Raw genomic sequence first — 27,429 nt, forward strand, 5'->3', positions numbered from 1 at the left:
AATGGGAAACTTTAACTGGTAAAGATTGCAAAGGCCACTTTTGGGCAATAGGCCTGAGCAATGAAAACTTGAGCAAGGCAAAAGTGACCACAGAGCTGATGCAAAGCAGGCTTATTAAGCAACCCACCTAGAAATGGCCATAAGCCCTAACTGAGCAGTTACAAACAGGCACAGTTCCTAAGATTACCAAAAAATGGGAAAATTCCATATGTCCCCATTCTACCCTATAACTGTGACCCTTCACCACCACCTGGCCCAGACAGTGTCTCTTTTGCTGTTCTGCCCACTGCTTCCTTGCAGTGTATTTAATGAACTTTTATCTTTTTTGTTCTGTCCTGGGTAAAAGGACAGAATTTTGTTCTGTCCTTTCACCACCTGCACTACCTGCATCTACCCGATGTGGTCACATGGTCACCCCACAAAGATACTTGTGGAAAGATATATAGGGAAGGAGGGAAACATGAAACTCACATACAGTTTTAGTACATCTTTGGAACGTCCTTAGTAGTCTACTTTAAAAGTTCTGCTTTTATGATTTTATTTCAGTGCTCCCATTTAATTTAATTTGACAAGCTATTTAAAGTTCCCCCAAAATAATGAGCTTCTAAAATGCCTAGATCTACAGTTTTATTTGGGTTTGTATGCATTTATATAAAGTTAAAAGAAAATACTCACTTGGCTGTTAATTCCTCTCATTAGCCACAGAGTTTAGCAAAAGAATGTCAAGTAAATTCACACTGGGTACTATACATTTTTTCATCCCACTGGCATTGTGAGCCCATTTTGACTTGTCCTTTTTACTTTCCCATCCTCCAGCTACAGATTTCATTTTGATCATTTTCAGGATTTTTTTAAGTACAACTCCCAGCGTTTTCTACAAAACTCTGTGTCAGCTTTAGAACTCTTGGATATGATTTACAACTAAACACATACTTGTTCATGTATAAATATCAGAAATAGTCCCACCCACCACTGGTACCATGAGAATCATAAAAAGAAAAAAGAAAAAAACGAAAAACCCCAAACACTGAAAACTTTCTCCCTAGGTAGAAGCTAGCTACTAGTTCAACCTCATGTATTCAAAGTCCTTTGGCTAATTCTAAAGGTCCAATGTCAAAATGGTCCCTTTTTTCTTGTATACCTTCACTTAGCTACAACAAACAGAAAAATATCATACTCTTCCCAAAGGATATTGAGAATTAAACTGGTATTGGATGACCACAAATAAGACATTTAAAAGTTTTATTAATCCATTAAAAGGGAATTGGGGGAGGGGGTGAAAAAACATCTGGTTCTCCCTCAAATGTTAACTCCCTTTTGTTCAACTTTGGCCCTAGGTGTTGAGGCAAAAGGACTAAAGAGCTTGGGGCGGGGTGGGTGGGTGGGATTTTAATGGAGATGTGCAAAGGAAGACATCAGTGTAAGGGCCTATTTAGCCAGAGCGGCCCCATCTTGGTTGAACAGCCATTTTGTTGTTTATGCAGTAAAACTTAAACTGACCCTGCCGCCCCGCCCCCCTCCCGGAACTTACTTAAAAGCAAGTCTGGGAAACCAGTCCCAGGTAACAAAGCCCAAATACAAGGGTGGGTCAGGTCAGGTAGAGATAACAGCCCGAATGCAGGGATGAGTCGGGTCATGTGGAGACATCCAATCAGTAGAACGCGCATACTGTCTCCTTAGCTACCAAGGAGTGTGGGCCCCGCCTTTTGGGTGCCAATTCTGACCCAGGTGATAGGCTAGTTCAAATGTCTACTATAGGGTAAATTGTAATTCAATTGGTCACTTATGTGTGACCCAACATGACTGTGCGTCTTTCTCCGTGTGTTGCAATCGCATTGGCCACCTATGTGTGGCCAGACCCAACCACATGGCCTTTGCTCTATAAAGGTTAGTCTGTGAGGCAGGGAGGGGTCGCCTTCTCTGTAAGGGGCGGCCCCGACCAGTCTGTTTGACAGTCGGTTTGATTCTTGATGCTTGGTGCAAAATAAAGCTTTGCTTGACTTTCGCTTTGTATAAGTCTCGCTCCTTTGACCATGGACCCATTATTGGGGGACCTAACAATCAGATGTAAATTTTAGAAAAATTTCTGTCAGTTAAGATAAAGGATGATCCAAACTAAAGATAGAAAAGAACAGTCAGAAGAGTTTTGCAGGGATTCCACTGAAAAGTAGTAATTCTTAATTAAGCAGTGACAGTGGCAAGGGTAAAAATGCAATGTTTTGGGAAATATTAAGGAAGTAGAATTTACTGAACTTGGTAAATGAGTGAAGGTATCAGATAAGTAACATGGAACAACTGAGAGCCCATGTTAGCTGTCCAAAGTAGATATTTGTGCCTTTCACTGTATGGGGAATAGAAAAGAGAGGTATGTTTGGGGTCCAGAGGATGAGTCGAACATGTGTTGAAGGTACCTGCAGATGACTCATGCAAAGATGTCTAAAACACAGCTAAATACTAAGAGAAAGAATTCTGCCATTATTTATAGATTTAGAAATAATCAGTATTTGTGTTCCATCAAAAATAGTGCTGCATATGAGAACACACAATAATTGTGTGCACAGGCTGGAGATGAAATTTAAAAAGAAAACCCTCAAAGAAAAATCAGTAAGAAAATTAGGAGTGGTTAGGAAGATTAGAGGAGGACTAAAACAGAGTGCAAACCATAAATGTGGAAGGTGTTGGAAATGTCAAATGTGGTGGGTGATATGGAGAACAAAGGCAAGAAAGGAATTTAGAAGAAATTAAATTGCCTTATAATCTGCAGCCCATTGGCAAATTCTTGAGATAGGCAGAGTATAGCATTCCTCCAGGAACTCCCAGCTGTTTGTATGTAAGTATGAATGTATGAGAGAAACTTGAGCAGAGTCTGCCCTGAGCAAGGTGCCCTAGGTGGGGCTTGATCTCCTGATCTTAGATTAGGACCTAAGCAGAAACCAGGAGACAGATTCTTGAATGTTTAAGGGACTGGAGGAATGGGGTGGCTGGATGATGGGCACTGGGGAGGGTATGTGTTGTGTGAGCGCTCTTTATTGTGTAAGACTGATGAATCATAGACCTGTACCCCTGAAACAAATAATACGTTATACGTTAAAAAAAAAAAAAAAAAAAAAGCTTAAGCGATTGTGCCTCCCAGATGCACCTGTTAATGCTTTGCTCGAGGGAAAAACAACCTTAGCTAGACAATGGGTAGGCCTCCAGGGTCCTGTGAGTCTTCTTTAGCATATGAAAGTCTTTTTGGAAACCTCCCTTTGTCTTTACTTCCCCAACTCCAAAGTAGATAATCAGCCATTTCTCACAACCCCACAGCCGCTCTCTCTGCCCACAGGTCCTGTCCCCATGCTTTAATAAAAACCACCTTTTTTGCACTGAAGACGTCTCAAGAATTCTTTCTTGGCCATCGGTTCCTAACTCCAGCTTTCAAACCACATCAGGGGTTTTCAGAAATGTGCATTGAAGATGCCTGAGAGATTGGGCCATTTAAAAAGTAAAGGCAAAGTTAATAGGAGCAATCTTTTTAAAAGAGTAGGGATCAAGTTGGAGAGAAAAAGGAAGGGTAAAAAGTGCTATCATTTTGAGATTGTGTGACAAAATCATGAGTCATGATAAAGGAGATGAGCTGTAAGCTAGATAAGGTCGTATGTGCAAGATAGTAATTAATAAATATGCCCTGGTAGCAAGAGAGGGTCACTGCAGCACTGGACAGTAAGGGTCAACTGAACTTCGGTGGGGGAAGGGCATCCGGAGGGCAATCCTGAGAGAGAGACAGGGCAGCAGAGATGAGACTTGGGTTTGGAAGACACTGACAAGTCCGCCTTACAGACTGCTTTCAGAGAGTAGGAGGCAACACATACTTAGATGTCACAGGAAGCAAGACTGTAGAAACTTTAAAAACTATATGATAGAGATTAGATGACATGCTATAAAAAATTAGAGTTCTGGGGAAAAATTAGAGTTCTGATGATTAAAAAGTCTTCTGTTCCATTTTCTGAAAATATTGGCTTAAGAGGTAATATTACTCAAAAATATCACATTATGCTAAAATGTTTACCAGTCCTTCCTTTACTACAACCATATGTTAAAAGTATTTTCTTTATTCGCTTAACTGAGCTTTTAATGGATTAAATTGTTCAAAACATCGCTATTATGCTTTTGGGCCTTTTAGTCATCACATAATTGCTATGTACTCTCTTCCAGCTGTATATTAACATAAAAATGCAAGCATTATTTTCACAAATATTGCATGCCAAGGCTGAAAATCTGGTTTGATAATAGGAAAAAAAATGACAAAAAATGCTTTAGAGCTAGGTACAGTTCATGTGATTTGATAGTTATCCACATTTTTAAAATTTGAAGACCCAGATTTAATCCTGAATATCTAACTATGGTTTACAATATTTGCTAACTAAAAGAATGAAACCTAAGATTTAGATGAGATAAACTGGCATTAAAAACTGAGCTACAGCTTGACCAGTTTATTTCAGTGATCATTGCATGCATCGGTTTTAGTATTTTTTAGGCTTTTACTATTCCCCATAGTACTGTATCTCTAGGACTAGAAACAGGTACCACCTGGCCCTTCTTAAGATGCCACAAGCTGGGCGCCTGGGTGGCTCAGTTGTTAAGCGTCTGCCTTCAGCTCCAGTCATGGTCCCAGGGTCCTGGAATTGAGGCCCACATCAGGCTCCCTGCTCAGCAGGGAGCCTGCTTCTCCCTCTGCTTGTGCTCTCTCTCCGTCAAATAAATAAACAAACAAAGAAACAAATAAAATATTAAAAAAAAAAAAGATGCCACAGGTCTTTCTTAGTTTTACATAGCTCCATCACATCTTCAGCCCCCTTTCGGCCTCTGGAAAGAAAAATTCTAGTAGCAGAGTTAAAAGTAATCTTAGTTATCACTTTTCTTAATTCCTAAGGACAAGTACATGGACAGTCTCTATTTTACAGGCTTTAAATCTTTCCCTTTAGGGAAAGCCAAGGGAGTGAGCTGTAAATTATCTAATCAAGTGTAATGACAAACAATTATTGCACACTTTTGTGTACCACATATTCTTCATGTTCATGCAATCTTCACCACAGTCCGGTGGGGCCCTTTTTAAGTTCTAATTTTGCAACTGAGAAAACTAAGTGGCAAGTAACTTGCTCTAAGCTACACAGAAAGTAGTGGAATAGACATTCAATCCTAGGATGTCTGATTTCAGAGCCCCAAATCTGAACTTCCACATTAAAATGCATCAATAAATAATTACACATTTAAAATTCTTACCCAGCTCTTACAGATATGATTTGTAACTTCCTCAGAGATGGTTACAATAAATTTATCGTATACACCATACCATCCCTTCGATGATTCCCTCAGAATATATGAAATCCTAGAGATAAAAGTGAAGTAAAAATAGGTTTGCCCTGTGCTTTGAAGATTTCAAAGTATAATAACTTCTTCCTTAGTTTCTCTAATATTTCTAATCTCATGGTAGAGTTGTCCATACATTTGCCTCAAAAACTATGGAAGCAATTTCATACTCATTTCACTATGTCAATAATGATTAGTAAAACTGAGAAGATACCATTGAATATTGACAGTTAAGATTTCTCAGTCACCAAATACCAGATGAAAGGTATTATCACATTATTATTTGTGGATCACAAATTTGCTTTGGCCCTTGATATGAAGCTGTCTTATCAGCAGATAATTGGCAGGAACTGTTTTTCCAATAATTGAGAAAGATCTACTCAAGCCAATCCTACATCATCTACATGCTAGTGTCTTTTTTTAATGAATTAGAGTTTGTTTACTCTATTGATTGACTCTTTATTCCAATAACAGTTATTAGAGATACCCCCTGTACTCTCTATAATAGATGTCAACTCCTATAGTCTTTGTTGCTGAATGAAATGTTCATAACTGCTATGTCAGTTGGGAAAGGAAGGTTACGGTATTGTAACATAGCATTCCAAATGTTTATATTGTTTATATTCAGGAATGCATTCATTTTAGGCAGAATAATAGGAAGAAGAATCTTAAATGGTTATAGGTAGGTGAAAGGAAGCAGTAAAATAAACAATCCAAATAGTCAGTAATGAAAAAGAGACCCAGAAAAAAAATATCACCAGTTTAATAATGAGAACCCCGTTTTTTGGCATTTAAAATTCCATTTTCAGAGTATTTTAGCTATGGAAGGTTGGAAAAGGGAATGTAAGATAAAGCAAAAGTAGTCAGGGGATTTGACCACTTTTCTAAGAAGTTTAGCTGTCAATGAAATGAAAGGAATAAACAGAAAATTCAAGATAAATGGCAGAGTGCCATATACTCAGGAGCATAGGAAAGTGAGGCGGCATAAGGAAAGAAACTGACAACAGTGAAGGCTGAAAGGTTAACAGTACGCTGCACATGGGGCCTGACTCCAAAGAACTCTCCTTAAAAGTGGAAATACATATACCTGGATGTCACAACTAGAGAACAGAAAATTGCTTAATTTTGCTAAAAAGAACTCTGAGAAACAAGTACCCAGAGTGCGACTGGCATAGAATGACGTTGACTGATTTCCCAGAAAGAGGGAAACATTCATGTGAAATTTAAGGTAAAAACGTCAAATAGTTCATTGAAAAGAGAGAAGATACTACAGGCAGGTTAATTAGCATGAGTGAAGGCTGGGAACCACGGCAGAACGAGCAATAGACACAGAAGGATGAAAGTAAACTAGACCAAGAAAACAGTTGCTTGTGTCCAGCCTTTGCTGGCTAGGAGTATACTTTCAATTAGTCACGTTATTTCATTTCTCTATTTCATGTCTCTGAAAAGCAAAGTGTTAAGTTCTTTTTTTTTTTTTTTTTGTATTTTATATCTGGAGAACCTCACATTTCTTCTTAGAAATTTACTTCTCATATCTAGACTGCCGTAGTCTGATGGCATCCAAAAATATCCAAATGTACAGATGCAAAACAGGTCATCTAGCTGATTTCAAACACAGGTAATTATTTGACAGAGGGTTTTTTTTTCCTACATTTATTTTCCTTTTTTTTGAGAATTGTGTTCTTATTTGGCTATCTGTCTAGTTTAGACAAAGAGGCAAATTTCAGTCTATCCCAAGAAATAATAGAAGGTTTGAACAATCAGAGTCTAACTTTAATGTGGTAAATAATATATGATTACACTAAAAGTTGTGTTAAATAAATGTGCATTTGCATATCAGACTTTAAAAAGATCTAGAAGACTATTACAAACAACAAATCCTCAGCAAGATATCCCAGGCTAATATATGGGTAGCAGTGGCAGAAAATTTAGGGAGAGTTATATAGAGAGTATTACTTTTTCCTAGACTAGTTATTCCAAAGTGAACCAAAACCAAAGCAGATCAAAAAGTCCTATCTGCTTGTTTCTACATTAATGCTAAACTGAAATCCTGGATCTTGCTTCTTTTTAGGAGGATACATATGTGAACCAATGAAAAGACCTGATGAAAACATCCAAGTTCTACCTTGACGATGAGGTGGAACAACCCTATTCAGACTTCCTCAGACCTTTCCTTTTTTCCTAATTTTGTTTGGGGCAAAGAGGAGTGAAGTTCACAAGGTGGTCTTCTATGTGTCTTTAATTCAAACTCTTGTGTGTCTTGTTTAAGTCAATGTCAATGGACTGGTTTTCTACTGTTTATTGGTGTCATACTTCCCTGCTTCTTTGATGTCTAGTAATGTCTGATTTGATGTAAATTTTTATTTTGGGGGGTGCTGGATATTTTTATATTCCTACAAATATTCTTGAGATTTGTTTTGGAATGGTGTTATTTGGAAAATGGTAATATTTTTGAGACTTGCTTTTAAGATCTGTTAGGTGGAACCAGAGCTAGGTCGCTACTGAGGCAAGTCTTCTGATTAGTCTACTCCGTGTCCCATGGATGATGAGGTTTGTCATTGGGCATGGTAGAAATAAGCCATCTTTCCCGCTCTGAGTATTGGATACTGTTTCCTCTGTCCTTTCAAAAGCTCTTACCTTGGTCTCAGGTAGTTTTCAAATATGCATGTAGTGATTACTACTCTGAATTCTCTGCCCATCTGTGGAGTTCCACCTCTCAGATTTCCAGAATTATCTATAATGCTTTTTTTTTTTTTTTTTCCCCTGCTGCACTGTCCTTCAAAATCCATCTTCCTTGGTCTCCCTGGATTCTCAATTCTACATCCTCAAATCTTTGAGTGTGTCAGACTCTTCTTGAGTTCTGTTTTCTTGTGCTGTGTCCAAAATCTCTCAAGGCAGTGAACTTGGACAATCTTAGGGCTCTCCTTGTTTGTTTCCTGTATCTCAGAACACACTGCCCTTTGTTTCTAGATAACTTTTGCTTTGAATATTTTGTTTCATAATAATATTCTCATGTTTTTTCTTTGTTTTTGGCAGTAGTTTTTGGTACACCATCTTAGCTGGAAGCCTCCCTTATCCTTTAAAGGTGAAAATAATTTCTGCCGTTCTCTCTGGGATAGGATATTGTTCCTGATTTACAATTTGACTGCCAATGGAGGGAGGCAGTTACAGAGGATTTCACTTTTATAATAGCTCTAATGTAGGCCAAGTAACCAACTTTTGAGTTCTGCCAATACTTATATATGTTCATTTCAAATATACCTTTGGACACATGGAAGATAATTACTGGGTGGGCCTGTGGAGACAGCAGATACTGAGACACCAATATGAGCCAAAAATTCTTGTATTATCTTACCTCCCATATGCTTCTACCAGGGATTCTAATGACTGTTTTGATCCATAGATAGTAATATCATCTTAATTTCTGTGCCCAGTAGTCTTCAAAATGTTTGTGTAGTCCTTTTCCCCTGTATGCAGTTACCTGAGTAAATAACTGTAGGTCTATATGGGGAAGGACTGTGGAAATCATTACATTATACACTGTCAGTGGCATTGCAATATCTTTCCCCCAAGATACCAAATGTTCTCTCAGTCACTGGGTTCTGGATCTGGGAAAACTGGCCTCAATCTGGAAATTAATCCAGGAATTATGACTTGTTTGGGAATGGCTACCCTCAACCTCTTGATTAATCCTTGATTTATTTTGTTTCAATTGACCTTATTCCTATAGCAGGCTTTTTCAACCTCAGAACTATGGACATTACATGTGGCTGGGTAATTTTGTCTTGTGGGGTGCTGTCTGTGCATTGTAGAATGCTTAGCAGCATGCCTGGCCTCTGCCACTTTGATGCCAGTAACATTACTCCTCCATTTGTGACAACCAAAAATATCCCCGAATATTACCAAATGTTCTGTGAGGGGCAAAGTTCCTCCTGGTTGAAAACAACTTGCCTGAGAACTTCAGGTATTTTTAAACATCCTGATAGGTTCTTCTGATCTTTCTTAGATTGTATCACATATTCTCCAGCTACCTCTCAGATAACCTTACTTATGATGATGATGATGATGATGATGCTCCTGTCCACTACCTGTTTCCTATTTTTCATAATCTTCATTATCTCTATTGCCACTTACAAGCACATGCTGTGTAAGCATCTCTCATTGCCAGTACAGGTCCGCAGAAGACAACCACTGAGCTGCTCAATAATGCTTGTGCCCTTACCACCAGCTCATCTCATCATTCATGTAAACCAAGAATCATCTAGTCCCTCCACTAGTGAGTCTTCCAGTCTTATGTTGTTTATATTTCTATATCATTTAGCATGGACCATTACCTTCTCTAAACTTCCAGAAACAATCTTAGCATATCAGCACTATTTCCAAGTGCTTTGCCAGGGTGTCTAATCTTGTATTATGGAAGGGTATTACCATATCCATAAATTCTTCTTCTTTCAACTTTATGTTCTCTCCTTAATCCAGCATCCTCCAAAGACAATTCTATGAAGATTCCCCTGACCCATTAACAGTGAATATTGGCTGAGCCCAGCAGGCAGTCAGGATGTAGTCCCCCCCAGGATGTAGTCCTGAAGTTCCCCAGTTTGCTTATAGTGTAACCTAATCCTAATTATTGATCTTGCAGGCTGCAGGGGTAGTGTGGAAAGATCCTGATTGGGGTGCATGCTTTCTTGCAAGGTAGTGACACCTACATTGATTTCAAGCAAGAGGGGCGTTCTAGCATTTAACAGAGACTTGTGGGCCTCTTAAACAGGCCCTGAGTCTTCAGAAGTGTTTGAGAAATTCATATTTTAGACTGCATTTATCCAGATAACCCCATCACATACTTCTAGGTCCTACTCCTTCCTAATTAGGATCTTGATCATAGCAAGGTAGATATTCCAAATTTGAGAATCTAAATTCCTCTATAACTTTACTACTATTATGCTTAAGTCTTGGGCATTGTCCTAAGCTTTTTTCAGTCCTCTAGTTGTAGAAAAAGTGAATTTTAATATACACTACTGAGAAAATGCTGCTAAGAAGACCCTCTAGCTTTGACTCTCAGCTTTTAGTTGGCAATTAATCATCCTCTGCCTTTTGATTTCTTTATCCAATGCATCAATAGCCCCTAGTAATGAGACAGAGAGACTGAAGGGACTCCAGGAAAAGAAAGTGGTTTTTATTTTATTTGTTCCTTTTCCTGCTTCTGTTCTTGCTAGGACCTATACTCCCTTTTTACACATGCCTTAATGTGTGTGTTCCTTGAAAAGGTGAAGTAGTTAATGATGTCTTTGGAGTCTTTCGGCACAATAGATAACATCCAAGGAGTGACCAGATGAGGTTGTCATGTATGTTTTCCAAGACCACTGACTCCAGACACTGTGATACCAAGACCCTTGGCTGGAGGGCATAAGGGATTTATGGAGGACACCTGAGCACTTGTTCTTATTCTACCAATTCCTGGATACCTGAGAGGATGTGTGATGCAAGACTACCATCCTCAGAAAAAAACTCCAGACCCTAAGCAACGATCAAACTCATTCTCTTTTTCCTTTCTCAGTCTCCCAGACACTCTGTTTATACTTGCATTCTCTGTACATCTTCAATTAACTTTGCTCTCATTTCCTTCTACTTGGGTTTGATTTCTATCCTTTGTATAGCCAAGGACCCTCTTGGTTGGCCCTGTGGGACCCCCTCTGGGTCCTGAGACCCAGCGTGCCTACACCAGTAAGAACCATTCCATTCTATTATCCTAATGATTATTACTTACAGAGAATTTCTTAAGTACCTGAGATAGGCCCCCTCTAGTGCACATGGCCCTTCAAAGTTTGCCAGAGTGAGGTTCTCAACAACTGTTCTGCTAAACAAATGCAAGGCACTAACAATGCTCCACATTCCACCAGTTCTCATTGCCAGCTGATTGGTGACTGATTCAGCTCCCAAAGTTCATGCAAAGTCATCTTCCTCAGGCATTTTTGGCACCAACTATCTTAGGTCAGGTTCCCCAGGAAAGATTCTGAAACTGAGATTTGTGGGCAAAAGGTTAATTGAGGAGTGCCTCTGGGATTCACTATACTAGGAGAGTGAAAGACATGGGGCAGGGCAAGGGAGGCACTGAATTGTGATGTAGTTACCACAAAGCCTACAGCTGGTTCCATGGGGAATTCTGGTGTTGAAATAATCCTACAGAGTTGTTTACTTAAAGCAAAGAGGCCAAGCACTTCTTTCCCTCAACTGACCCAACACTGGATAAAGGCTGCTCCTCATTAAAGGGGCCTAACTTTGGGCAAGTCAGTACTCTTCCGAAGAGTACAATTTCCAGAGAGGGTCTCAGTTAAAATTTCATGATGCCAACATCTCCAGAAACTGAAGGAATGAGTATCTCAGTCCTGTAGGGGGAAGTGGCATCTCTCTTATACCCCCAAAGCATCCATTATGATGCTTAAACCAATAAATGAAGATGTGATTATAGATTCTCCCTTGCAGTTTCAGTGAGCTAGAGGGAGGAAATAGTCTAGCAGGGGTAGGGTGGTTTCTTGGCCTCTTGGCAGATACTTTTTTTTCCTTAATGGCTTAGGCTCAGCCCTGCTTAAAGGTAATTTCCAGATCTGAACAACTAACTCAGCAGTGCTAGTGGGATCATTGGCTGTCCCTGCCATAACCATATTACTTTTGTTCTTTACCCCATTCTAGAGACTGCAATCAGTCATGTTTCTTACAGTGGCGATGTGAATCATGACTTCCCTAAGTGATAGCTCAAGAACTTTTCACTCTAAAGTGACCTAAAAGGCCATAATGGGAGCTTGAGAAATATATTCTGTACTGTTATGTCCCTGAGCATTTGCTATCATAAGTAATATATGCACACGCGCGCACGCGCGCGCGCGCGCGCGCGCACACACACACACACACACACTTCTCTAATAACGGGCCATCTCTGCAATAGAAAATGATGCAGTAATGGTAGATGGATTTAGATTTTAAAAGCATTCTATTTAATCATATCTTGTAAGAAAGGCTTTTTTATTTCAATGTTTTTGAGAAACTTTTTAAAAAAGATTTTAATTATTTATTTGAGAGAGAGTAAGCCAGTGTGTATTCTCGTGGGGATTGAGGGTGAAGCAGGAGAGGAAGAAGCAGGTTTCCCACTGAGCAGAGAGCCCGATGCGGGGCTCGATCCCAGGACCCTGGGATTGTGACCTGAGCTGAAGCAGACACTTAACTGACTGAGACACCCAGGTGCCCCCAAGAAACATTTTCAAGCAAAAGTTCATTTTAATGTCACATGTTATCATTTATAATTTTATTGACACTCTTTTTCTGTCCAGTGCAGATTAATGTTCATTTTCACTTTCTTTTAGGCACTAATAATTTAAACCAGACCTGGAAAACACACATTATGTTACATGCCAGTATTTTATATTAGTTCTGCTCCAGTAGGCCAGGTCATGACTAATTACTGATTTTGTTGTTTCTAATTTTATTCTTTCTCTTCCATTAAACCCAAATTTTCCTCTCACTCATGCCTCTTTTCACAATATTTCTCCTATTTGTCCATTTCCCTTAATGGACTGAATAACAGGAGGAAATATTTAGCACATTTGTATCACTGCAGTGAAATTACTTATTATGTATAAGATAGTCTTAGGAAAGCAAATAATTTTATCTATTTTTAGGGTTATGCTCACAAAGTATATACTGTGCACAAATTCTATGAAATTATAATAAGTGAACAATCCAATATGCAAGAGTTGCCTTATCATTTTTTCACTCTTCTAATAAACTGTTGACTTTAGATGAAAATTTACTGTACTATAATAATGAAATATTTTCTCACCTGAAAGATGCTTGCATATTCTATAGCTTCCATTCACTGAGGCAACAACAAGAAACAGACCGTTCAGGTTGTCTGATAAAATGCCATTATCATACAGTGGTATCCCAGTTTCACATTTTTCACTTGATTACCCAAATTCCTGTATGTTTTCCTGGCAAATTGTTCCAGTTATTGTTTTATCCATATACCATAGCCATGAGAGTTTCATACCTTAGTCATTCTGTCTTCACTCAAATTTCCTGCCTCCTTCCTTCTTCTTAAAGAAAATTTACTTTATGAAAATTATCTCAGGTGTCTCCTGTTGCAAGCTAGAGAGCAATTATTCCTTTCTTTGCACTTCTACAATAACGTTTTTGTGTTCTCCCAATATAGCAGCTCATTTTTTTCTTTAATACTTGTTCCTTTATGTGTCTAATTTTTGCACAAGAAATGTCTCCTTTCATCACATATGTCCTAATATTTTGTGGAAATTATTGACGAATGGACTTTTGGCTTTAAATTAGGACGGAAGGTGACTGGAAACGGGAAACCCCACTGAAATGATGCTTTGATTTTGAGAGATGAGTTGTGTACAAGAAAAGACGGGAGTGGTGGGGTAAATGAGAAAAGTGTGGTATCTGGGATGAGTACAAGTTGGTTATGGCGGTTTTTCTAATACCCTCACACTGGATAAGGCTGAATTTGCTGCATTAGTCCTCTGTGCCTTGTTTTCTTTTAAACAGTCATCCCCTTCTCTTCTTCCTGCTTCCTTGTGATTTCCTGCTTGACTCAGAAGTAGGAATTATAAAATTACAACCACTAGTAAAGCAGATGAGAAGAGACAGCACAGTGGTTCAGAGCACAGGCTTCGGATACATATGTGGGTTTGTATCCATTCTCTGTTACCTACCCTGGGAATGACCTTGGGCAATTTTACTAACTTTGTTGAATTCTAGTTTTCTTAAAGTAGCCATAATGTACTCTCCATAGGTTGTCCTAAGAAGCGAATGAGAGGATGAATGCAAAACACTTGTGGAAGTGCTACCATATAGTAACTGCTCATTAAATGATCAGGGGGGTAGAACCAGGGGTACCAGGGGGCAGCTATTTCACATGACATTTGGCTTCAAGTCCATAATATAGGGACACTGGCTAGTGACAGCAGCTCTCTATGTCTACAGTGTCATGTATAAAGTACCCACATTTCCATTACAGTCATATTTGTACAAAAATTAACCTGCTTTTGCCTGTTTTTAATTAGAAATAGGATTTTACTGAATTTAATTAAATCAGTGCCTGTACACTAAAATCATTTTCATAAAGAATATTTTAAAAACAAAATTTAAGAATAATAATTGGTACATTTTTGCAAATCTTGAAACATCAAGCTCTCAAATGGCCTGTTTTGGTTCAAAGAGTGAAACCACTGGCTCTTTTCACTCATTATTTCACTTCATATAAACATCCCGAGTTTTCATCTCTGAAGTGTTTTTCACAAATGAGGCCTCTCCATTATCAGAGATTGATCTCTAAGTAGGGAGATAGGAAAGTGGTAGAAAATTACACTATTTTATGGAGCCACCTGTTAGTTGCTCTTAATTGTCTTGTATTTTGCTTTAACATCAAAAACTGAATGGAGTGTATTTTTTTTTTTAATTTTAATTTGCTTCTGCAATAGCACCATAAACACTGCTCTTCTCTTAGCCCAATCGGGGCGGGGGCGGGGGGAAGAGCATGTTTTAGGGAAATCTCAGGTTGGTGAAGTCTTAGTAGAAAGGAGGTCAGTTTACAAGTTTAAGACATGTATCTATAAAAACCTAGCCCTTACTGAGGAGAGAGTCAAACTGTAAGAGACTCTTAAACTCAGGAAACAAACTGAGGGTTGCTGGGGGGTGGGCAGGGAGGGATAGGATGGCTGGTTGATGGACATTGGGGAGACTATGTGCTATGGTGAGTGCTGTGAAATATGTAAGCCTGATGATTCACAGACCTGTACTCCTGAAGCAAATAATACATTATGTGTTAATAACAACAACAACAAAAAAACCCTAGCCCTTAACTTCATGTTTTACCTAATGAGATGAACAAGCAACAGATGCTGATATTCACAGTATTTTACGACTTGCCACCAGTGTTCACAACCAGAGGGGTAAAACTGAAAACAAGTTGCTATGCTTCACACTTTAAGGAACCTCTACTTAGGGATTCACATTCAGATTATGCAAAAATATAAAAAGTAAAAGTAAAAGCTGACAAGGCGAGGGGATTGATACAGGGCAATTTAAGGCATGATACCAACCCAGGGGTGGAGATGATTTGGGGCAGAATTTATTTTTCAAAATCCTTAACTACATGCTATGTAAGTGGTTAGCATTTCTTCATAAAATGTTATGAGTGAGGATGGGACAAACACACCACCTTTTTTTCTAGCCTGAATCATCTTAGTATAAATGGATGTGGGTTGAGGATAAATACATTCTTGTCCGTTTGCAGCATCACCAGTCTTTAGCTAAGCCTGCATACAATTTTAAGACATGTCATCTCCAAAGGAGAGGAGGGACGGAATGAGTATTGATTGTGGGGATACAGTGCTGAACTTTTTAGGTGGTGAAATACTATTTGTATCTCTTGATATGTTTAGATGATCATGTGGGAGTCATGCTAAGATGTTTTTAATTTCAATATTCTTCAGACTTCTTAAGCAAGTCATGCCAGTTTACCTAAAACTTCATAATTTAAGGGACCCCTTGAGATAATCACTAAACAGAAATTTATATGCATCATTTTTCCATAATCACATTTTTTTTTAAAGAAAAACTAAGTTGAGTGTTTTCTATTGGACTATGGATTTTTATATTAGTTGAAGTAGAAGAAGGAAATCTTGAGCTGGCATTAAAATGCATGGGGGCATTAGTGGGTTGGACTGATAAGAAAATGTTTAAAAATAATGGTTTATTTGCCAGCTTCTCTCAATGCATCTTCTGCCGTTGGCCTAGGATGTCATAAATATAGCATCCATAGAGGCTGAAATAATACCTTAAGACTTACAATTTTCTCAAGACTCAAGGATGGACACATAAAAGACAGGTCATACCAGATATTCACCAAGTATCTCTACTATCATTTTATAATATATCTACTGAATTTTACTAAATCATGTCCCCTTTAATTTGTAAAGCAGAGGCAGTTACATGGAATTATTTGTATTTTATTTTTTAGTATTGAGTTTTTATTCCTTATTACTCACTTAGCTTCTAAAATAGAGCTTAGGGGTAGACTGACCTTTTCTGTCTTCTCTTTACAGCTTCTACCTTTTGCACAGAAAATAATGTACAATAGGGAACCTGGGTGGCTCAGTGGGTTAAAGCCTCTGCTTTCGGCTCAGGTCATGATCCCAGGGTCTGGGATCGAGTCCCGCATCGGGCTCTCTCCTCGACAGGGAGCCTGCTTCTTCTTCTCTCTCTGCCTGCCTCTCTGCCTACTTGTGATCTCTGTCTGTCAAATAAATAAATAATCTTTAAAAAAAAATGTACAATAAACTTTGGCAATTTCTAAAATGTGAGTGCATGGAAGAGGGTTAACTCTGCAGGCCTGAGTGGCTCAAACCCTGTATATTCCCAGGAAAGGCCGGTTTTCAGGGCTGGCCCTTGGCTGGCTCCTGGGAACTGAGCTCCTGGAATTTTGCATTTGATGAGAGTGTTTCTGCATGCATTTGCCTTAGGCCACACTACACTAGTTTTCAACATAGTTTATACTAACAATGTGATTTATGGTGAACACTTACTTTCTCTCAGGGTCTGGAGCTTGTGTAACAGGTCAGTCACACAGTGCGGAATGTCCATATAACCGACCTCCAAAAAATTCTGGGCACCTAGATTAGCAGGGGGTTTCCTGGTGGGCAATATTTTGTGTGTGTTGTCATACATCATTACTGGGGGACGGGATTAAATACATTCCATATGATTTCACTAAAAGTGGACACTTGAAAGCTTGCATTTAGTTTTCTCCAGATTTTGCCTCATCCACCTTTTCCCTGTGCTGATCTTAATCTGCCCTAATAAAGTGTAAACATAAATATAACAACTTCAGAGTCCTTCTAGGAAGTCACCTAATCTGATGGTGATCCTGAGGACCCTTAACACAGTGGGCTACTCCCCAGTTTCAACTGTAGCTATGTGAATCCAATGTGCACCTCAGAGACTGTTAATTTCGCTTTTCAAGTCTTATTTTATGCCACTTATTCTCCTTTCTCCTCTTTTCTTGAATCAGGTAAGCCTCTTCTTATTTTTCTATTATTCTACTGTGCTTAGGAGAGAGAGAAATTAAGGCTACAAAAAGAATTTTGAGAAGAGTAAGAATGGATTCAATGGAATACCCCAAACTGGTCATTGTTAATAATGTCCACTTTTGTCTCTCCATTTATCCTTGCCATCCTCTCTACTAGGTCTCTATTTCCACCAAATCAAATTGAAATTCCTTTACCTGGCTTTCAAGATCACACAAATCTAGTTCTCTGTCACCCAAACTGTCTTTTTAAAAACTGTTCTCCAAATTAGGACTCCTTCCTGTGAATACACTTGTATTTCCAAAACTATCTTCATTCATTAGCTCAATTATATATCCAACTATTCTCCTAATGAAAATCTGTTAAGTAACTTTATAGTGCCATGAACACTGTTAGACATTGTAGACACACAAATGAAAAGACAGGTATCTTTTCTGCTTCCATGGTATTTCGGGCAGAGACTGAATGAACACACAAATGATTCCTTGCATTTATGGGACTTCTTTAATGCAGAAGCACAGCTTTGCTTAAATCTCCTTCTTTAAATATTATCTATTTAAACATATACATACATATACATATACACACACACATATACAGATATACAAATATAAATATATATAATATAAATATATATATTTATAAATAAATATATATACACATCTATAAATATTTATATATAAATATAAATATTATAAATATAAATATTTATATAATGTATATTATATATTATAATTATATATAATACATTTTATATATTTTATATATATTTTATATAATTATAATTATATATCATTTTATATATTTAATATTTATGGTTTATTTATAAATATACTTAATATATTTATAACTATATTTATATTTATATGATTTATATTTATATATTATATTTATATATTATATTTTAATATATTAATATATATTATATATAATTATATATGATATAAGATATAAATATGTAATATATAAAATATAAATACAGATACATAAATATAAATATAAATACAGATACATAAATATAAATACATATGTAAAACTATATAAAATATTTTATATATTTTATATATTAATATATATTTATATATGATATATGACATAAATATTTATATAACTATGTAAAAATAAAAATAAATATAAATACATAAATATATAAATATAAATACATATGCAAAAAATATATAAATATTTATATATATATACATATATATATAAATGTATTCCTTTTCCTACCACTCAACATCCTCCCACGTATAGCCATGGAATTATCAGTTATTGATAAATGTGACATTTGAAATCACTCTAAGAAATGACAGAAAATTCAGACAGTTCTGAGCAGTATAATTAGTTCTCACATATTTGGCAAAGCGGGAAATAAAGTCAAGGTCTCCTAAAGAGGCACAGATATCTTTTAAGACACCTTCTTCACAGAGGGATAGCTCTTCCTAATTTTCTCCCACATCACATTTAGCACAAGCTGGAAAATATTCCTACCCAAAGACCCTCTTGGAAATAAGATACAATATGTACCACAATGTCCTGGTCCATGTATATTAACTAAGGCAATTTAAAATTTATTTTATGACTTTTTTTACCGCACTTTTGAAACAATGTATCATTTTTATTGTTCCACTGCTTGTGATTTATTGTTTTGTGCTTACACTTAACAACTTATTTTTGATATGACATCAAAATTATTAAATATGTATTATTCTGCAACTCACATTCTGCTGCAAATGCGCACACACACTGATATAATCTGGTTAAACAATTCCTTCTTGTCCATTTGTAATAGGGCCAGTGCAACTATTTCCTCATATGCTTCATTTGCTCCCCAAATTTGTTATATTTTAGGTATTCCAGGAATTAGAAAGTTGGCTGGAACTTGATATTTGGCAAGCTCTCTATGTAGTCTAATTTAAATTTTTGTGTAATACAAAGATCAAAGTAAAGTATGACTAAATTGAAAATTCAGGTTAGAACCCACTATTCTAATTTCTGAACAGGTTCCCTTTGAATCTAAAGGATTTCTTATCCTTTCTCTCTTTAAATACAATGCTAGCAACAGCAGTAAAATAACAATAATAAAGGGAATAGGCTCTTTACAGTTCATATTCTTAAAGTTTACTTTGCGGTATCAGTAGGGCACCATTATCAGACGAGGAAATTTTACAACTTTAACAGTTGAGAAAACTGGTACTCAATTCAATACCACTGACTGTCCTGCCTAAAGTCACAGTGAAAGGTATTAATTAGATCAAGGCCCCTGAGTCCAACACCAGTGCTGTTTGCATTATAAATCACTGCTTTTGGGGGGAACTTTCTCCATTAACACCACTCAATCTTTCTATTTCTTTCAGTGCTCTAAATATTTGCATTGATGAACATATCTCTTTAACTCTATTCTAGGAATAGTGACCAAATAAATTTTTTTCAATTTCTTATGGGATTTTTCTCAGTTTACCAGACAATTCTGTTAGTAAACATTGATGGGTTGACTATTTAAAATTCTTATTTATATTATTTTTTCTTTCATAAATAATTTAAAATGGCTTAAAGAAGCACAGACAATAACATGAGATGACAGGAGGAGAAAACTAATTTATGTGTTATTAATGGATAAAATCTGCTTGTAAGCTTCTTTGCCATTAAGTTAGGAAGATATAATAAACTGAATCTGTTTAAAGAGGTGTTATATTCATTCATATATTTATACTACAGTTGTTAAGGACTTAGGTTTTGGAGACAGAGAATTCATGTTCAAAGTAGATTATCTATCACTCCCTGGCTCAGGGACTTGAACAAGTCACTGAGCATCTATAACCTTCAGTGAAGTATCTGAAAAGAGGAAATAGTTAATAGTATACTGTGAGGATAAAATGAGATAATGAATGTAAACAGCTCAGCGCACACCTATACTATAGTAAGAACTCAATAAAGATTAGTACTTTTTTTGAAAAAATCATATACAGAATTAAACTTAATAACAGTATTTACTATGTGCACTGTAAAAGCTCCTTAAATTCATTATCTCTTTACATCCTCCATAACCACACCATAAAGAAGTTCCTATCAGGGAGGCAAAACCACCTGCTAAATGCCCCATATGCAGGGTAATACACGGCAGGGCAGGTTACTGAACTCAGACCTTAAAGAATATTTGTAACTCCTCTGCTCAGTTTATCATTCATACATGGGCAATAAAGTAATTTATACATAAATTCCAGTTTTTATTAGTGCCCATTTGGAGATATATAACTTCCTATTTACTATGTTAAATTTACATTAGTGATCATTTCTGGCTAAATTAAATGCCACGAAACAAACGTTAACATTAGTCCAATAACATTTTATTTTATTTTATTACATACTTTATGGTACTTTCTAACCACTTTGTGAAGAGCAGGAGTGGGAGAGGACCTACCTGCAAATGATTGAGGCTGGTGAGAAATCCTGCCCATTTCTGTAAATCAGAGAACTGTTGGTTCAGGACCTAGGATATGTTGCTTTGATACGCTGAATCACAACAGTCGATGGGGTGACCCACTGCTGACCAAGATCAGGTTTCAGGACCTGCTGGTTAGCAGTTGCTAACAGTTAACTAGAGCCTCTCCTATAGTGTTACCCAGAGGCAGAAACTAGCCCTTCAGATACCCAGATTTCTATTTTTTGAACAAACTATATATATTATCACTTCATAAACTCATTCCAAAAAAGTACAAGTCTCAGAAAGAAAAGATTTAATCTGTACTGCCTGCCCTTGTAATGGGCAAAATCACACAACTAATGGCATCCAAAATAAAATTATTTTAAGAAACTGGCTTTGTTGATTTCTGGTATAACATAAAATCAAGAAAACTAATTGTATTTAATATATATTATTCTACTTACTGGTAGTATACAAAGGCCCCATGCTAAAATCTGTGGATCTAGAGATGAATTAGGTAAAATCCAAAATTCAAGGGCTGGTAGTGTTATAAGACATAAACAGTAACAATATCAATTTAATAAGTTCAATGATTAGGTACTCATAACATATTTAGAAAGAAAGTCATTGTCCATAGGGACTGGTGGAGACATGTCTTGGAATCATGCAAATGTAGGGAAAGATGATGATTTAAAATTTGGTGGGAAGTAGCACAGGTATAATCACAAAGAAGGACATTTAGTTCAAAGGAAAGATTTAAGGAATGAAAGTATACCAGAGTGACAAGGGACTCTCTAGCTGAGAAAGAAATATTCAAATTGGCAGCAGTCACAGAAAACATTTATATTGTTGTTCCAATGTATTTCATTTTCAATATCTTATTCAAAGATGGGTTCAATTCCTGATGAGTTAAAATTTCATATTTGTTTTTCTCATTCAGATTAGGGTATCTCAATGCGTGTATGTAATGTAAATCAACCCTGTTTCACTTAAAAATAAGTAAGGTATTCATAAGCAATGTGTGCTTGAATTATTATTAGTAACAAATAAATTGAACCTCAACCACCATTTAGCATATCAGCCTATTAACATGACTGATGACACCACTGTGTAGACTATAGAGTGTACATCAAATGACATGGTCAGGGACAGAGGTGAATGTGAGGAGTGGCTTCTTCATGTTGTCTTTCTGAACTTAAAGCCTGCCCACTCTCTAAATGGCTCTGCTCTTTAATTTAAGGTCTAATATGCATTTTGCAAGTTGTCCTGTGCATCTATAAATTGTTTTTCATTGCCATGCTCACTAATAAAATATCTTACATGAAAAGTTGAGGAAACAATATGCAATTTTAAGATGCTTTGATATCCCCCTACATTGGGTCTTAGAAAGGAAAAACATAGAGTCACTCCTGTCCTAGTGTAAATTTTCAAAATGATACACAATAAGTGAATTGATCTGGCAAACTCCCCTATGAAATCCACTCCTCAGAGTACTCATTAGCTCTCTAGACTTCTGTAGTGTTTCAACTCCTTCTTCTAAATAGCGGCTCCCCTAGGGTTCAACTAATATATATTTTTTCATTCCTTAAACTACTTTAACAACAAAATTTGAGGATGATAACTGCTGAAAGTAGCCCATCTTGGCCAACAAAGACTGACAATGTTAACTCATCTGTTTTTGAAGACAAGGGTGTGATATTTGCTGTTGTAATTAAGGTTCTGCAAATTTTTCCTCCCTTTGACTTAACTCTCATCCATTATAGAAACTTTGTCTTTGTCTATCACACTCACTCACAGTTTTTATTTACTATATCCCAATTACTTTCAATAGTAAATCTCTGCTACATGCTACTTCTGCACTGTTAGTCATATCAAAAAATAGAATGTTTTCAGTTATACTCTGTCCTGAATTTTGACTTCATACTTAATAGAATTTATGCCATTATTTCTAGGTATTTAAGAATTGTATAATATAGATTATATACTCATGTTTAATCTAAAAGTAAAGACAATGATGATAGTGAAAAATAGGACATGGCTTTGTTATAAATCTTATGAAGGAAGACTAAATGTGAGTTACAAACCATGGGTTCTTTAGAAGAATCAAGAAATATTTTGAAAATCCTTTACATTTCAGGGGAGTGTAAAGCATCTAATAAACAAATCTCAACCCTAGACATCCATCCATCCATCCATCTATTTATCTATGTATTTATTTTAAATATTCAATTTATTCATTTGAAAGAGAAAGAGACACCACAACTGAGCAAAGGGAGAGTCATGAGAAAAGGGAGAGGGACAAGCAGATTCTATTCAGAGCACAGAGCCCTATGCAGGGCTTTATCTCACAACCTTGGGACCATGACCTGAGCTGCCAAAACTGAGTCAGATACTCAACTGACTGAGCTACCCAGGCACCACTTGACCCTGGACTTTTATTAATTAATTAATTAATTTATTTATTATTTAAAGATTTTATTTTATTATTTGACAGACAGAGATCACAAACAGGCAGAGAGGCAGGCAGAGAGAGACGGGGAAGCAGGCTCCCTGCCGAGCAGAGAGCCCCATGCAGGGCTCGATCCCAGGACCCTAGGATCATGATCTGAGCCAAAGGTAGAGGCTTTAACCCACAGAGCCACCCAGGCACCCTAACCCTGGACTTTTAATGGGTAAGCTAGCAAACTGCACTTTCTGGAGGTTCCAAAAACAAAACAAAATACAAATACAACAGAAATAAAAAACACTGAAATAAGAGGAGGTCACGATTTGGAACTCATGTCTCTCTCTGCTACAAGTTCATGAGTGGTCCATATGTCTTTTCCTCCCTCAGAGGCTTATCATGGACACAAGGCTTTGTAGCTGAGGAGGGAATTTAAGGTTTGTTATTAAAATGTCTGAACTGGCCATGTGAAAACTTGACTATACTGCCACAAAGTACATCCAGGATACTTAGAAGGTTTTTCAGTATCTTGAGTGACCATAATGTAGAAGACAAAAACTACAACAAAAAACTGATAAATGGATTGATGTGAAATATAAAATTGGCATAGAATGTTTCCTAGGAAACCAGTCATTTCTATAAGTAATACATTATGCACATTATTTTTACAAACACACAGTTATGCACATACACACAAACATACACATACACATACACAGACTTCACATATGTAGAATAAAGGACGAAAGATTGAGAGAGTACTCACCAAACAATTAAAAACAGTAGTGAAGCTGGGCTGTAAAAAGAGACGGAGAGAGAATGTGTTGAAGGACAGCAATTCTTTCATATTTTAGTTTACATATTTCTGTTTTTAAGATCTTTTAAAATATAACTTCTGGAGTTCCTGTGTGGCTCAGTTGGTTAAGCGTCCAACTGGATTCCAGCTCAGGTCCTAATCTCAGGATTATGAGATTGAGCTCTGCATTGGGTGCCACACTGAGCATGGAACCTGCTTAAGATTCTCTCTCTCCTTCTCCCTCTGCCTTTCCCCCCTTCCTCCACTCATGTGCAAATATTCTCTCTTTCTCTCAAAAAGAAATTCACTGTGCATTATGCAGCACATTTGTATTTTTAAAAACTACATAATGGTAAAATTATTAAAATACACTAAAATATTTTCAAAAGTATCCTCTGACACAACAACTAGAATCTAAGACCTTATAGCATAATTACAGATATGTTTAAGATTTCACAAGTTGGAAAAAAATAATTCAATAATAAGGACTGTACAAGAAGCATATTATATAAAACATGATTTTTAAGATAATACAGATGGAGAGATTTATTCAAAATATATTCTATATGAAAAAAATGCACTGAAAAATGGGGAAATATAATCCATTTTTATTTTTGTTTATAAATACATCTACAGAGAACACTACATGGAAAGACACACTTAACTGTCTACAATAGTTACCTCTGATTGTTGCAACTTTAGATAATTATATGTACCTTTAATATGTGTGTTTACCTTTTTTCTCACATATAATTTCTACCTTTAATAGACTATGTAATGCTTTAATTTTCTTTTTAAATCCATGCCCATACTACAATACATAAATGTTCTAATCAGAGTTTGCAATTGGAGACTCTCCTGAAATTTAAATGGTTGACAGAGGGCTTTGAATGTAGCCATTTTCTTTTGCAGACCATATTCTCCCTCTTCTAACACTTAAGCTCCATGCTTCCTGACTTTGTAATTGCTATGCCCAGTCATCCTCCATGTTACTGTTCATGCAGTTCCTTTTGTCTTTTTTCAGGCTAATGAACTCCATCTCCTTGAAGACCTTCTGAAATCTGCTGATGAATGAGGTTCACCACCCCTTCTCTGTGTCCTATCCATTTTGTTCATACTTTGATATGTCATTAATCACAATATGGGAAATTTATTTGTTGGACTGCAGAGCATCTGACAATACAGTGAGCTCCTGAATGCTGGAATTATGGCTTACATGTTGGGTAGAATAGTTCTATGGCAGTATCTAAGAAAGTATCTGATATGTAATACATGTTCATTGAAATTAGTCTTCGTATTCTTCTCAGTGACTTGCACATTAATAGACTTGTTGATTTTTTTCTTGATTGACTTATAACAAACAGCATTTCTAAAACAGCCAGGGGAGAAAAGGCTGTAAAATATTATTCAGAGTTCCTTCATATAGATCTACTTTTTAAGGAAAGAGGAAGTAGTCACCTTTGTTTTTTCTTGATATGTCAAATATTCTAGAAGTATGCATAAAAATAAATGCTCATGACCCTTCACTAAGAGGAACATAGAAAGTCAAGACTTATTCAATCACATTAAGAAAACAAAACAAAACAACAAAAAACACCACTGCCACCACCACAACCACCAACAACTAATTACTAATTTGCTGGGCTCTTTACCCTATTGTCAAGACAAGGAAATTTGACATTATGAAAGTCATGCACAGAGATGGGAATAAACAGTTCTGTAAACTCACAGGTCATGGGAAATACTTTAAAAACATTAGATCTACTGTTCTTTTAAGGAAAGTGGTTTCCCTTGTTCATGGTTGAATGCAAATCTCAGTTTATCATCATGATAGTTGCCATGTGTAGGAAAGTGAAAAAAAAAGAATAAATTCATGAAAAGATCAACTTTGTGCAAAAGAGTAAATGAAATTTGCAGGGAAGTAGGCCGCAACTAAAGAGATAATGGGAGAAAACTTTGAAACAATGGGTTGATATAAGGGAACAAATTGGAAACCATCATGAAGGCTAAGTTAACACTAATTCTCTTGTTCACTGTGCATCCCGCTGCCAAGTCTGGAAGGCCAGACGAATAAGACTTCTGCTGTGATTTTGTTTTATTTTTAAATCTCAGCTTTCCTCTGGTTGTTGCCATCATGATAACTACAACTGGTGGAATGGCCAGGGTTATTAGAGGGAGACTGAAAGATGGGATTAGGAATATATAACCAGCACCTCTACCTGAGACTGTGGACACAACTTTGGTTCCTTCTGTGGTTACTATGAATGTGAAAAGCTATAATCAATGCAAGAGTCATTTTGAGTATGGTTCCAAGATAAGTGAGATTTCAACATTTGACTTTGTGGAAGGAACTGATATAAAAGAAATCCTGGTACCAGGAAACTCAGAGAAATGCAGGGCTACCTAAACAACACTGGGATTGATGATAAATCCTGACCATAGTCCTATGAGATTAAAAAAAAATGGTCATATCAATACATATTTGTTGAACATATTTTGTATGCAGAGAAACAGTAAAAGTGAGAAACCTTGCCTCCCTGGACTTTATAGAGAATCAGTCAATATAATAGGCTGTGATTATAATCAAGGCAGTTAAAAGTTAACATTTGAATGACTAAAATAAAAATGACTAGAAGTAACAAGTGTTGGTGAGGATATTGAGAAAAAGGAATGGTTATGCACTGTTGCAGGGAACATAAATTGGTATGGCCACTGTGGAAAATAGTAGGAGGGCTCCTCAAAAAATTGAAAATAGAAATACCATATGATCCAATAATTCCACTATTAGGTATTCACACAAAGAAAGTGAAAACACTTAATTTGTTGTTGTTGTTGTTGTTTTAAAGATTTTATTTATTTTTTTGACAGAGATCACAAGCAGGCAGAGAGGCAGGCAGAGAGAGATGAGGAAGAAGGCTCCCTTCTGAGCAGAGAGCCCAATGATGCAGGGCTCAATCCCAGGATCCTGGGATCATGACCTGAGCCGAAGGCAGAGGCTTTAATCCACTGAGCCACCTAGGGGCCCCGAAAACACTAATTTGGAAAGATATATGCACCCCCATGTTTATTGCAGCATTACTTACAACAACCAAGATGTGGGAGCAACAATAGACAAGTATCCATCAGTAGACAAATGGATAAGGAAAATGGGTTACATATGTGCATTGGAATATTACGCAGTCGTAGTAAAGTATTAGATTGTGTTGTTTGAAGCAACATGGATGGACCTAGTGAAGTCAGGCTGAGAAAGACAAATACCATATGAATCCACTCAGAAATGGAATGTAGACAAATAAAAATAAAATTAAAAAAACATATAAAT

The sequence above is a fragment of the Martes martes genome (assembly GCF_963455335.1).
Source record: "Martes martes genome assembly, chromosome: 9".
Lineage (NCBI taxonomy): Eukaryota > Metazoa > Chordata > Mammalia > Carnivora > Mustelidae > Martes > Martes martes.